Source organism: Saimiri boliviensis, chromosome 7 (assembly GCF_048565385.1).
Source record: "Saimiri boliviensis isolate mSaiBol1 chromosome 7, mSaiBol1.pri, whole genome shotgun sequence".
In the NCBI taxonomy this organism is placed as follows: Eukaryota; Metazoa; Chordata; class Mammalia; order Primates; family Cebidae; genus Saimiri; species Saimiri boliviensis.
In genome coordinates, this window is record NC_133455.1 from 147,631 (window position 1) to 161,432 (window position 13,802).

Here is a 13,802-nt window from a genome sequence, read left to right on the forward strand (position 1 = left end):
TCAGGAAACAACAGATGCTGGAGAGGATGTGGAGAAATAGGAACACTTTTACACTGTTGGTGGGAATGTAAATTAATTCAACCATTGTGGAAGACAGTGTGGCGATTCCTCAAGGACCTAAAAATAGAAATCCCATTTGACCCAGCAATCCCATTACTGGGTATATATCCAAAGGGTTATAAATCATTCTACTACAAGGACACGTGCACACGAATGTTCATTGCAGCACTGTTTACAATAGCAAAGACCTGGAACCAACCCAAATGCCCAACGATGATAGACTGGATAGGGAAAATGTGGTACATATACACCATGGAATATTATGCAGCCATCAAAAACGATGAGTTCACGTCCTTTGTAGGGACATGGATGAACCTGGAAACCATCATTCTCAGCAAACTGACACAAGAGCAGAAAATCAAACACCGTATATTCTCACTCATAGGTGGGTGTTGAACAATGAGAACACATGGACACAGGGAGGGGAGCACTACACACTGGGGTCCGTTGGGAGGAAATGGGGGAGGGGCGGGGGGTGGGGAGGTGGGAAGAGATAGCATGGGGAGAAATGACAGATACAGGTGAGGGGATGGAAGGCAGCAAACCACACTGCCAAGTGTGTACCTATGCAACAATCTTGCATGTTCATCACATGTAACCCAAAACCTAAAATGCAATTTAAAAAAAAAGAAAATTGTTAAAAAAAAAAAAAAATCTCTTGCAGCAATTCTGGGCATATCTGTATTGCACACTCTACTCTGGCACTTTCAAAGTTTCTGTGCGGTTAATTTTGTATTCAACAGGTGCCTCGTTACCATAAAATTCATTCACACGTTGTGCCATCACAAACTTGTCTTTCACCTGATAAAGGTTCTGCTAGAATATCAGGCAAAGTTTTATGAACCAGGCTTTCTTCGATGAACCAGTCCCATTGAGGTGACAATCAAAACCTATGTTCCCCGGAAGCTGGAACCTCTATGTTGAGGTCCAAATGGTCCCATAGTTTCATCAGGCCACAGTGTTTGAAAGCATGTATCTGGAGGTGCAGAGGCCACATGAGACTCTTCAGAAGCCGATGATCCTGCAGTTGAAAAGTCTTTGCAGTTGACAACCCTTTTAACTAAAGAGCAAAATCCTGGGCAATAGGAAGCCAGTCTGGCACTGTTCGAAAGCATATTGGCCATCTCTACTGGAAAGGACTGTTTGCAAAACAGCTTCCCTTTGGAAAGTTATTCCAGTCACCACCACTGCCTCCAGCTGCCCCAGAACCTGACTCTTTTGCTGTTAAATAGTGGCCTGAATCCTTACTTTTTACGGAGAATTTTCAGGAAGGCATTTCAGTGTTTTTGTCACTAGAAGATGTGTCTCCAGTGAAGATGCTCCTGCCTCCAGAAAGCTCTAACATGGTGTAATTAAGTGGGGAACCGTTGGTCCTCTCTCTTCTTTGGGGTGCAAAAGAATGAGACAGACAGGCATGTGGGGGGTGCCAGGACATCCTGGCCAGTGGGGGGATGTCATACAGTGGTTGCCTGTGCCACACTGGCTGCTGAATACATGTCACCGTGGACACAGGCTCGCCAGTATGGGGTGGGACATGTGGCAATCACGGGTCTTAGCCCTGGTCACGTGGACATGGATCCAGTGGTAACTCTCACCTTTGCAGCTGAATCTCTCTTGCATGCTATCCACTATTTGCCAAAACTATAATGGTTCACTCTTTATTTTCTGTGATAGCCTCAGATTAGAGCAGTGGGATAATTTCCTACTCTGAATGACTGGTTCCCTGTGCCCACCAGATGGCTCAGTCCACCGGGACCTCGTCCAGTCCTGAGGAAGCTGATCCCCACTGAAGACAGCAGACAGCCTGCCAGGGTTCTCCCCTCCTCCCCCGGATCTCAGAGACCTCCCTGGGCCTCCAAGGGTCCCATCCTGCGTCCCTTCCTTCTCCCTCTGCAGAGCAACCTCCAGCATCCGTCCACCTTCAGCGGGAGACCCCCAGACACTGCCTCGCCTCTGAGCAGTCACAGCACCCCTGCCTGTCACTGATTTAATTATTTATTCACGTCCTTCCTCAAAAAAACACTTAGGTCTCAGAGAAGAAGCTTGTAGCTTCAGTCAGGGATCCGTGAACTCCTCAAATTGGTGTTTTATCAAGAAAGGTTTCAGTGCGTATGTGGAATGAATGCAAAAACAAATGTAAAGGAAGGTGCTTAAAACACCGACCCGCGTTCTGAAGGGACGGGTAAGATCTGGATTCCTGTGAAAGTCAGTCTCTCCAGACTTTTACTTTACCTGTGGAAGAAAATCACAGGAACCACTAACATGTGCAGAGTGATTAACTTACAGCTCAACTTGAGAGTTTAACAGGGAACTTTTTCATAACTTACGCTCACTTGATCCTCCAAAGCTTCCAAGTTATGAAAAGGGGGAAGATGGCGCTTCTACGTTGCAGACGGGACAGCTCAGGGTGAGAAGGGCCCGGACAAGGCCGAGTTCCCCGCTCCGGTCTGCAGAGCTCGGCACTCAGGACGGCTTCGTCAGCCTCCCCGTCCCGGAAACGGCCTCCGCGGGGTGGGAGTGGACATCAGAGGCCGGTCGGGGATGGAGAAGCCAGAGGCGTCCCTCCAGCCCAGCAGTGAAAAGGCCCGCGAAGCCATCAGATGAAGTTCTTCCGAAGCCGCTGAGGAGCCGAGTCCGGCGCGGCCCAGCAGCCTGGACACGCAGAATGACCGGGGCGCAGGCGGGAGCCCGGGCTGGCGTGGAGCAGGCGCGGAGGAGGAGACGCTGCAGGCGGGGAGAGCTCAGTTCCGGCGTTTAACACACACCGCCGGGGCGCCGCGGGCCCGGGAGAGCTCAGTTCCGGCGTTTAACACACACCGCCGGGGCGCCGCGGGCCCGGGAGAGCTCAGTTCCGGCGTTTAACACACACCGCCGGGGCGCCGCGGGCCCGGGAGAGCTCAGTTCCGGCGTTTAACACACACCGCCGGGGCGCCGCGGGCCGGGAGAGCTCAGTTCCGGCGTTTAACACACACCGCCGGGGCGCCGCGGGCCCGGGAGAGCTCAGTTCCGGCGTTTAACACACACCGCCGGGGCGCCGCGGGCCCGGGAGAGCTCAGTTCCGGCGTTTAACACACACCGCCGGGGCGCCGCGGGCCGGGAGAGCTCAGTTCCGGCGTTTAACACACACCGCCGGGGCGCCGCGGGCCCGGGAGAGCTCAGTTCCGGCGTTTAACACACACCGCCGGGGCGCCGCGGGCCCGGGAGAGCTCAGTTCCGGCGTTTAACACACACCGCCGGGGCGCCGCGGGCCCGGGAGAGCTCAGTTCCGGCGTTTAACACACACCGCCGGGGCGCCGCGGGCCGGGAGAGCTCAGTTCCGGCGTTTAACACACACCGCCGGGGCGCCGCGGGCCCGGGAGAGCTCAGTTCCGGCGTTTAACACACACCGCCGGGGCGCCGCGGGCCGGGAGAGCTCAGTTCCGGCGTTTAACACGCACCGCCGGGGCGCCGCGGGCCGGGAGAGCTCAGTTCCGGCGTTTAACACGCACCGCCGGGGCGCCGCGGGCCGGGAGAGCTCAGTTCCGGCGTTTAACGCGCACCGCCGGGGCGCCGCGGGCCCGGGAGAGCTCAGTTCCGGCGTTTAACGCGCACCGCCGGGGCGCCGCGGGCCCGGGAGAGCTCAGTTCCGGCGTTTAACGCGCACCGCCGGGGCGCCGCGGGCCCGGGAGAGCTCAGTTCCGGCGTTTAACGCGCACCGCCGGGGCGCCGCGGGCCCGGGAGAGCTCAGTTCCGGCGTTTAACGCGCACCGACGGGGCGCCGCGGGCCCGGGAGAGCTCAGTTCCGGCGTTTAACGCGCACCGACGGGGCGCCGCGGGCCGGGAGAGCTCAGTTCCGGCGTTTAACGCGCACCGACGGGGCGCCGCGGGCCCGGGAGAGCTCAGTTCCGGCGTTTAACGCGCACCGACGGGGCGCCGCGGGCCCGGGAGAGCTCAGTTCCGGCGTTTGACGCACACGGCGGGCGCCGCGGGCCCGGGAGAGCTCAGTTCCGGCGTTTAACACACACCGACGGGGCGCCGCGGGCCGGGAGAGCTCAGTTCCGGCGTTTAACGCGCACCGACGGGGCGCCGCGGGCCCGGGAGAGCTCAGTTCCGGCGTTTAACACACACCGCCGGGGCGCCGCGGGCCCGGGAGAGCTCAGTTCCGGCGTTTGACGCGCACCGCCGGGGCGCCGCGGGCCCGGGAGAGCTCAGTTCCGGCGTTTGACGCGCACCGCCGGGGCGCCGCGGGCCCGGGAGAGCTCAGTTCCGGCGTTTAACGCGCACCGACGGGGCGCCGCGGGCCCGGGAGAGCTCAGTTCCGGCGTTTAACGCGCACCGACGGGGCGCCGCGGGCCCGGGAGAGCTCAGTTCCGGCGTTTGACGCACACGGCGGGCGCCGCGGGCCCGGGAGAGCTCAGTTCCGGCGTTTAACACGCACCGACGGGGCGCCGCGGGCCGGGAGAGCTCAGTTCCGGCGTTTAACGCGCACCGACGGGGCGCCGCGGGCCCGGGAGAGCTCAGTTCCGGCGTTTAACACACACCGCCGGGGCGCCGCGGGCCCGGGAGAGCTCAGTTCCGGCGTTTGACGCGCACCGCCGGGGCGCCGCGGGCCCGGGAGAGCTCAGTTCCGGCGTTTGACGCACACGGCGGGCGCCGCGGGCCGGGAAGGACTCACGTCCCGCGTTTGACACAGGCGGACCCCGCGCGGGCCGCCCTGAGGCTGCAGAGGCCGGCAGGCCGTGTGCGCCGGGAGCGCGTCCCGCCGGAGCTCCCCTGCCCTGAGGCCTGGCCGGCGGCTCCCAGGACGCTCCCCGGTGCAGGCGCGGCGACCTCGGCGGGAGGAAAGGCCGGAGCCCACCCAGGCCTTTCCCGCCCGCGGAGCCGATGCCACCCGGTGGGGGCGGCCGACCTGCTGTCGGCAGGGTCCGTTCAGATGGGCTGTGGCGGGAGAGGTGAAGGGGAAGCGCCCACGCCTGGAGGAGACGCGGGAAACGGCCGCACCCCGACCCCGAGGGTCCCCCCCGGCCCCGCGGGACCCGCCGCCCACGCGGGCAGCTGCGGTGGGAGGAGGCGCCGGTCGCCGAGAACGCCTGGACCGCGGTCCCGCCACGCGGGCCTCTCCGACGGGGCTGCGCGGGGAACCGAGTCCGCCCGCCCTCGGCGCGCAGCCCCCGGAGACCGCCGGGCACAGGCGGCCAAGGAGAAGGAGCCCCGGGGCCGCCGGCGGGGGCGGGCGCACCGGGAAGGCCGAAGACAGCGCCACGCGAGGTCACCTGAGGTCACGCTGGAGGCGCCGGAGCCGGTGCTGCCCGGAAGGGCGCCATGGACGACGCGGCTCAGGCCCGGCTCGCCTCTGAGCAGGACGACTCAGCACCACGCCGCGGCCTGAGAGGAGGGGGCCGAAGGCCGGGCACCGGCACGGGAGCCCCAGCGCTGCTGCTCTGGGCAGGGTGTGTGGCGTTCAGAGAGGATGAGGCTGACGCGCGCGCACAGACACACACCGACACACACTGACACACACACACTGACACACACCGACACACACACACTGACACACACTGACACACACACACTGACACACACACACCGACACACACTGACACACACACACACACCCCGAGACACACACCACTGTCAGCAGACACAGTAATCAACAGGACCAGACTCAGAGATGATGAGGCTGACACACACACACACACACACACTGACACACACACAGACACACCCACACACACACCCCGACACACACACACCACTGTCAACAGACACAGTAATCAACAGGACCAGACTCAGATGATGAGACTCACACACACACACACACACACCCCACTGTCAGCACACACAGTAATCAACAGGACCAGACTCAGAGATGATGAGGCTGACACACACACACAGACACACACTGACACACACTGACACACACACACCGACACACACTGACACACACACACCCCGAGACACACACCACTGTCAGCAGACACAGTAATCAACAGGACCAGACTCAGAGATGATGAGGCTGACACACACACACACACACACACACTGACACACACACAGACACACCCCGACACACACACACCACTGTCAACAGACACAGTAATCAACAGGACCAGACTCAGATGATGAGACTCACACACACACACACACACACACCACTGTCAGCACACACAGTAATCAACAGGACCAGACTCAGAGATGATGAGGCTGACACACACACACACACCACTGTCAGCAGACACAGTAATCAACAGGACCAGACTCAGAGATGACTCAAATATTGAACCTTGCTGTCAGATTGTCCTGGCCACTCTATATGGACGATGGATTCTCACCCCAAGTTTGGTTCACATGTTGAAACTAATGAGGCAAACACATGCCACAGGAGAGTGTTAAAAGGTTGATTTTACCCACATAATGAGGCATTCTGGGGAGATCAGGACAGATCTCCCATGCAGGCCCAAAATTGGCTTGAGAGAGCTGGAACAGTCCTGAGGATTCACGGTGGCAGGGGATGGCCCCCGGTGAAGAGTCCTGTGCACAGGAAGGGCTTACATGGCTTGAATCTCCTGCAAGAACCAGAGGAGGGAAAACCTGGGCTTTCTTATCAGCAGGCCCAAATGCTAGGCAGAGGGAAAGAGGGAGGGCTGGAGCTCAGAAGCTGTCAACAGTCAAACACCAAAAATGGGAGACAGATTCTTTATGATAAAGATACAGATAAATAAAGATTTACAAGTAAATAGTTAAAAAAAATAAGTAGGCCAGGCGCTGTGGCTCACGCCTGTAATCCTAGCACTTTAGGAGGCCAAGGTGGATGGATCACCTGAGGTCAGGAGTTAAAGACCAGCCTGGCCATCATGGTGAAACCCCCATCTTAAAAATAAAAAATAAATAAATAAGTAAATAAACTAATAAATAAATGGATGTGTCACTAACATATCCTCTAGTGGAAAAGGTGGCAACATGCCTGAATACAGGGGGAATTTCAGCAGAGAGGAAGAAGTTGTGTGAAAAAGATAAAAAGGAAATCATAGATACGAGAAAACATGGCAAAACGTGAAGATTTTCTTCAGTGGGATTATTAGTCAACTCTATGACTGAGGAAGGAAACCATGAAATTTGATAGGCCAGTAAAATGACCCACAATGGAACACAAACACATAAACAACAGTATCCAGGAGCCTGAGTGCAATCAAGCACACTAACGCACATGTGATTGAGGCCCAGAAGTAGGAAACAAATAGGTCAGAATGAAAACTTGAAGATATGATGGCTCAAAGTTTTCTAAAAATTACAAAAGACATTGAAACAGAGATCCAGAAAACTCCAAGAAACCAAGCCAAGACACCAATCAAGATTCTTTGCTTGACCAAACTTTAACCATGCTCTCTTGGGCCTTCTACCCAACAAGGCCTGTCATGTACTACCCTGCATAATGGAGTTTTAATAGGAGTACTATGAAGAAGGTTTAGGAGAGAATTCCTTACCCCTGATACCTGACATCTGATTAAACTACTCACCGCCACCATCCCCCAGGTGATGGCTGACTGCCTAACTGCCTGCCTCTGGTAAGGATACCATCAGGTCAGTTCAGCCAGAATCCTCCCAGACTTGATGTCTCCTCTTGTCAATTTTCCAACCATCCATGTTCCCCAAGCCTCTGTTTTGTTTTTTGGCTAAAAATCTCCACTTGTTTTGGTTGTATTTGGAATTGAGCCCAGATCTACACTGGAGTCTCTCTATCCCTGCAGTTTTATGAATAAAATCTATCTAACCCTACCCTAACCCCTAACCCCTAACCTTTAACCCTAACCTCTAACCCTAACCCTAACCCTAAACCCTAACCCTAACCCTAACCCATCCCTGAGCAGAGGTGCAAGAACCTGCACAAAGCCCAGATGGTGCTAGATGCATGGTGGGCAGCTCCTGAGCGTGAGCGTCACCAGGATGGAGCAGGGCACGGGGAGAGCTGATGGTCGGGATCCGGGAGTGAACCCAGAGGAGGCCTGAAGAGAAGACATAAGGTGTCACATCTGGGGACAGGTGCGCTGTAACTCACTGGCTCACAGTAATACCCCTAACCCTAACCCTAATTCTAACCCAAACCCCTAACCCTAACCCTAAACCCTAACCCTAACCCTAACCCAAACCCTAACCCCTACCCCAACTTCAACCCTAACCCTAACCCTAACCACAACCCCAACCCTAACCCTAACCCCTACCCCAACTTCAACCCTAATGCTAACCCTAACCTTAACCCAAACCCTAACCATAGCCATATTTCTAACCCTAGCCCTAATCCTAGCCCTAACCCTAACCCGCCTCCACCTCCCAAAGTGCTGGGATTACAGGCATGAGCCACCATGCCTGGCCCACTGTCCCAAACTTTATCACTGTAAAGCTGACAACCTGAAAGCCACCTATTGCTTCCTTTTTCCAACACAGCCACACAGTTTTTAGATAAAGACTGGAATCTGGGAATAAGCACAACAATGCTTCATAGCAAAACAGCTCATGTCACTAAGAGTACACAGACTGCCCATGTGAAGCTCTCAAATCTGTTATTTCCATCTCATCATAATGCTGCAAAATTACCCTTGTGTTATGCACAGGGAAACACACACCAGGAAGGCTGTTCCCTCTTTTCAAAAGCCATTTCCTGGCCAGGCACATGGCTCACATCTGTAACCACAACCCTAACCCTGACCCTGACCCAAACCTGAACCTGAACCGTAAACCCTAATCCTAACCCTGACCCTAACCCTAAACCTGACCCTAGCCCCAGCCCTGAACCCTAGTCCCTAACCCTAACCCTAACCCTAAACCCTAACCCTAATCCTAATCCCTAACCCTAACCCCTGACCTTTACCCGATACCTACCTCAGGTGACTGGAGCAGCCTGTTCTGGGAAAGCTGAACCATGACCCAGAGGAAGGAATTGCAGGGCTTTTCTCTGCAAAACGATCTTAACCTGGAGGTGCAGCCAGCCCCTTCTGATCTTGTGAAAGGACAGCTTCTGGAGCTCTGAGTAGGGCTGTCATGCCAAGGAAGGGGTCATTCCTAATCCTCTCTGGGTCATGTTTTGGGGCAGTGCTTTGAATGGATGATCCTGTTTTCCTGTTCTCTGGCCCCATCCGCATCTGCTTTCTTAGGACTCAAATTCCAAAGAGAAAGGAAGGGCTGATGAATCACTCTTCCAAGCCCTAGGCTCCCGCTATCCTTCTACAAAATTCTGCCCAAGACACCAGACAAACATTCTCTTTTCCTGCCCACATATCTCCCTTGGTGTTCCCCCAGAAGACTGGCTCTCTGTAATGCCATTAGCCCACAGAAGTGGCACAAATGACTGATCCCCAACAACTATAAGCCCCCTAATAAGCAGACAGACATTTGGCAAGTCTCCTAAAAGGTATTAACCCCAGGGCAATCCAGCAGCTTCATGATGTGGGATAGGTAGGGCAGGGCTCCCTCAGTGGAGCACCAGTGGTGGTGGGCATTCCTGGGATGGAAGACAGCAGTTCAAGATGAAGCAGAGGTTTTTATGAGGCTGATCTAAATCCTCTTCCAGCCTTCTGTGTTTCAGCAAATTATGATAGGGGAAATGCAAGAGGTGACAGGAAATTTCTAAAAAAGAAACACATAGGAAACTTACCCTATTTTGAATGTTCTAAAAGCAGTGTAGACAGAAAACAAAATAATAATGAAAATAGCACTTACTGAATACTGACTCTATCTCAGTCCCTCCAAGGAAGAGGCCCTATTACTATCTCCACTATGCCAAAGAGGAGAGAAAGTACAAAGAGCATCAGTAACTTGCTCAAGGTCACACAGCTATTAAGTAACTGAACTGACAGTCTACCACAGGAAGTATGGGTCCAGGAGGGAAGAGAAAACCAATAAATAGTGGCAAGTATGCCTTAGAATGCATCATGTGTTACTGATTGCATTTCACATTAGAGAACATGGGGGTAAATGGGAGACAACCTATATTTACAATAGGCACTGGTAAATGAAATGTTGGCACTACTCTTTGATGGATGATCAAGCCTCCATAAAAAGTAATGTTTAACAAAGGTTTGTCCTCATTTAGAACACTTGTTATTTAAACACTCAATGCTGAAGTTAAGAATGTGGACTTTTTTGGCTAGTCAAGTCAAGCAGTGGGAATAGAGAAAGAAAACTGTATGTGGCTGTGATCAGTTAAACACCACTGAACTTGAACTACCCTAGGATATGGACTTTTGTGCTCACTTAGGCAGCACATGTACTGAAACTGGAATGACAGAGAGATGAGCATGGTCCCTGTGCAAGGATGACACAAAAATTCATGAATTGCTCCATATTGTTTTAAAAAAGAAGGTAGAGGCCGGGAGCAGTGGCTCATGCTTGTAATCCCAGCACTTTGAGAGGCAGTGGTGGGTGGATCATGAAGTCAGGAGTTTGAGACCAGCCTGGCCAACATGGTGAAACCCAATCTCTACTAAAAATGCAAAAATTAGCTAAGTGAGGGGGTGTGCCCCTGTAATCCCAGCTACTCAGAAAGCTGAGGCAGGAGAGTCGCTTGACCCAGGAAGACAGAGGTTGCAGTGAGTCGAGATCACAACACTGCACTCAGGTTGCCTGGGAGACACACCAAGAACCCGTCTCAAAAAATAATAATAAAATAAATAAAAAAGAAGGTAGACTTTCAAGTCTGACAATTGAGAGGCTAGCCTGGGCAACACAGCAAGATCCTGTGCCTAAAAAATAAAAATACAGAAGGAACGGATCCAAGATGGCTGATTAGGAGAAGCTCTGTGGGAAACATTCCCTTGTGAGACCCCCAAAAGGCGTGGGTCTCACTATACAGTGAGTTTGATCCCAAACACAGTTTCCTACTGGAGGCAGTCGAGCTATCGAGAAGAAGGAACTGAAAGATGGATGATCAGTTTCTAATATCAACCACGATATCGTTTGGGCTTAAACTATGCGGTGCTGCTAGACTGAGTGACTCCCTACCAGCAACCAGTTTCTGCTTTTAATCTTTATGACTCTTCAAGTATAACTTTAACCTTTTCTTTACTTGCATGACTGCCTTGTACCCTAGATAATGGTTTAACTGTGGTGATATTTGCAAAGCAAATGCCACCATACGGGATGACTTTGATCGCTGACTCAGAGACTCCGGAATAGGAGGAGTTGAGATAAGTTGAGTCAGGAGCAGACAAAGGAGAATCTGGTTAAAAGATATTCTGATGAGCAAAACCAGAAAACCTTTTCACATCTCAGTTCTACAACAAGATCAAACCAGAAATACCTGCAGCCATGAGGAATAATGTCTGAATGTAAACAAGATTTGTGATCACAGGAAATTCTGTTACTTTTTACAACCACTGATTGCATATCTGACTTCTCTATTGTATAGGCCATGTAAGGTATAGATTTGCATTTCCTCTTGCAATGACGTAAACCAGAGCAAAGAAAGTGTATTTATTCCTGGCCTTTGAAAAATAAAATTCGCTGTTTAGGCACGGCCTATCCAGTCCTCCAGACCCCCGTACTTTCTGTCTTTATTTCTTCAAGTGCACGCTCTCTTCCAGGTATTGGGACCCTCTTGCAGGTCGAGCGACCCCTGGCAGACGTGCCGTTCCAGACCGGTCCCCAACACAGCTTAGGACTGCAGCTCCCAGCCAAAGCACGGAGGGTGAGTGGACACCATATTTCCAGAAGGATTTTTATTGCCCACTGACCAGGAGATTCCCAGGTGAAGGAGCCCTACGGGTCACCAGCGCGCATGTTTTGGATGGCGCAGCAGGTCACCGCACAAAATACATGGGTCCAGTTACGGTTTTAGCTAGCGACTGGAGCTTCTGGGAGAGAGTCGCCCATTCAACTGATAAAAAGAGGACTGAAACAGGGATCCAGGCCAGAAGATTCCCTGGCAAAAAAGCGCCACAAATCTCCACACGGCTGTTTCAGCCCGAGCAGTGGGTCGCCGCACGGGAAATCACACAGATCCCAGCTTTTCAACAGATGACTGGAACACCTGGGAGACAGAGTCGCCTGTTCAACTGAAAAAGGGAGTCTGAGGCAGGGAGCCAGGTGATCAGGCTCGACTTGTCCCACCCCCACAAAAGAACAGCAATCTGAAACGCTCTGGATTGAGAGTTTCACAGCAAGCACAGATGAACCTGGGACGATCCAGGTGGTGGGGGAGGGGCGTCCACCATTACTGAGGCAGTCCACCACTAAGGAGGTATTCTGCCATTGCTGAACCAGCCCACCATTACAGAGAGAGTCTGCCATTACAGAGGTGGGCCACCATTCCTCAAGCAGAGCAAACTCAAGGCATATAATTGTCAGATTCACCAGCGTTGAAATGAAGGAGAAAATGCTAAGGGCAGCCAGAGAGAAAGGTCGGGTTACCCACAAAGGGAAGCCCATCAGACTCACAGCGGGTCTCTCAGCAGAAACCCTACAAGCCAGAAGAGAGTGGGGGCCAATATTCAACATCCTTAAAGAAAAGAACTTTCAACCTAGAATTTCATAACCAGCCAAACTAAGCTTCATAAGTGAAGGAGAAATAAAATTCTTTACGAACAAGCAATTACTCAGAGATTTTGTCACCACCAGGTCTGCTTTACAAGAGCTCCTGAAAGATGCACTAAACATTGAAAGGAACAACCAGTACCAGCCACTCCAAAAACATACCAAATGTAAAGAGCAGCGACACAATGAAGAAACTGCATCAACTAATGGGCAAAACAGCCAGCTAGCATCTAAATGGCAGAATCAAATTCACACATAATGATATTAAACTGAAATGTAAATGGGTTAAATGCCCCAATCAAAAGACACAGACTGGCAAATTGGATAAAAAGCCAAAACCCATCAGTGTGCTGTATCCAGGAAACCCAACTCAAATGCAAGGATACACAAAGCCTCAAAATAAAGGGATGCAGGAAAACTTACCAAGCAAATGGAGAGCAAAAAAAAAAAAAAAAGCAGGAGTTGCAGTTCTAGTCTTTGATAAAATAGACTTTAAAGCAACAAAGATAAAAAGAGACAAAGAAGGACATTACATAATGATGAAAGGATCAATGCAACAAGAAAAGCTAATGATCCTAAATATATACACACCCAATACAAGAGCACCCAGATACGTAAAGCAAGTTCTTAATGATTTACAAAGACACTTAGATTCCCACACAATAATAATTGGAGACTTTAACACCCCGTTGTCAATACCAGACAGATCAATGAGACAGAAAATTAACAAGGATATCCAGGACTTGAACTCAGACCTGGACCAAGCAAACCTAATAGATGTTTACAGAACTCTCCACCCCAAATCCACAGAATATACATTCTTCTCAGCACCACATCATACCTACTCTAAAATTGACCACATAATTGGAAGTAAATCACTCCTCAGCAAACGCAAAATAACAGAAATCATAACAAACAGTCTCTCAGACCACAGTACAATCAGGTTAGAACTCAAAATTCAAAAACTAACTCAGAACTGCACAGCTTCATGGAAACTGAACAACTGGCTCTTGAATGTTGACTGGATAAACAATGAAATGAAGGCAGAAATAAAGATGTTCTTTGAAACCAACCAGAACGAAGACACAACATACCAGAATCTCTGGGACACATTTAAAGCAGTGTCTAGAGGAAAATATATAGCAATAAATGCCCACATGAGAAGCAAAAAAAAAAAAGATCTAAAATCGACACCCTATCATCAAAATTGAAAGAGATAGAAGAGCAAGATCAAAAAA

General features: G+C 51.9%; 1 non-coding gene and 1 pseudogene across 1 annotated transcript; one reads left to right on the forward strand and one right to left on the reverse strand.

The window, feature by feature from the left end:
* Window positions 1–697: 697 nt before the first annotated feature.
* LOC120364947 (cobalamin trafficking protein CblD pseudogene) lies at window positions 698–1,184 on the reverse strand (annotated as a pseudogene).
* Window positions 1,185–10,279: 9,095 nt separating this feature from the next.
* LOC120365147 (U6 spliceosomal RNA) lies at window positions 10,280–10,383 on the forward strand. Its single transcript, XR_005580166.1, has one exon. It is a non-coding gene; the product is annotated as a U6 spliceosomal RNA (small nuclear RNA).
* The last annotated feature ends 3,419 nt before the right edge of the window (window positions 10,384–13,802 follow it).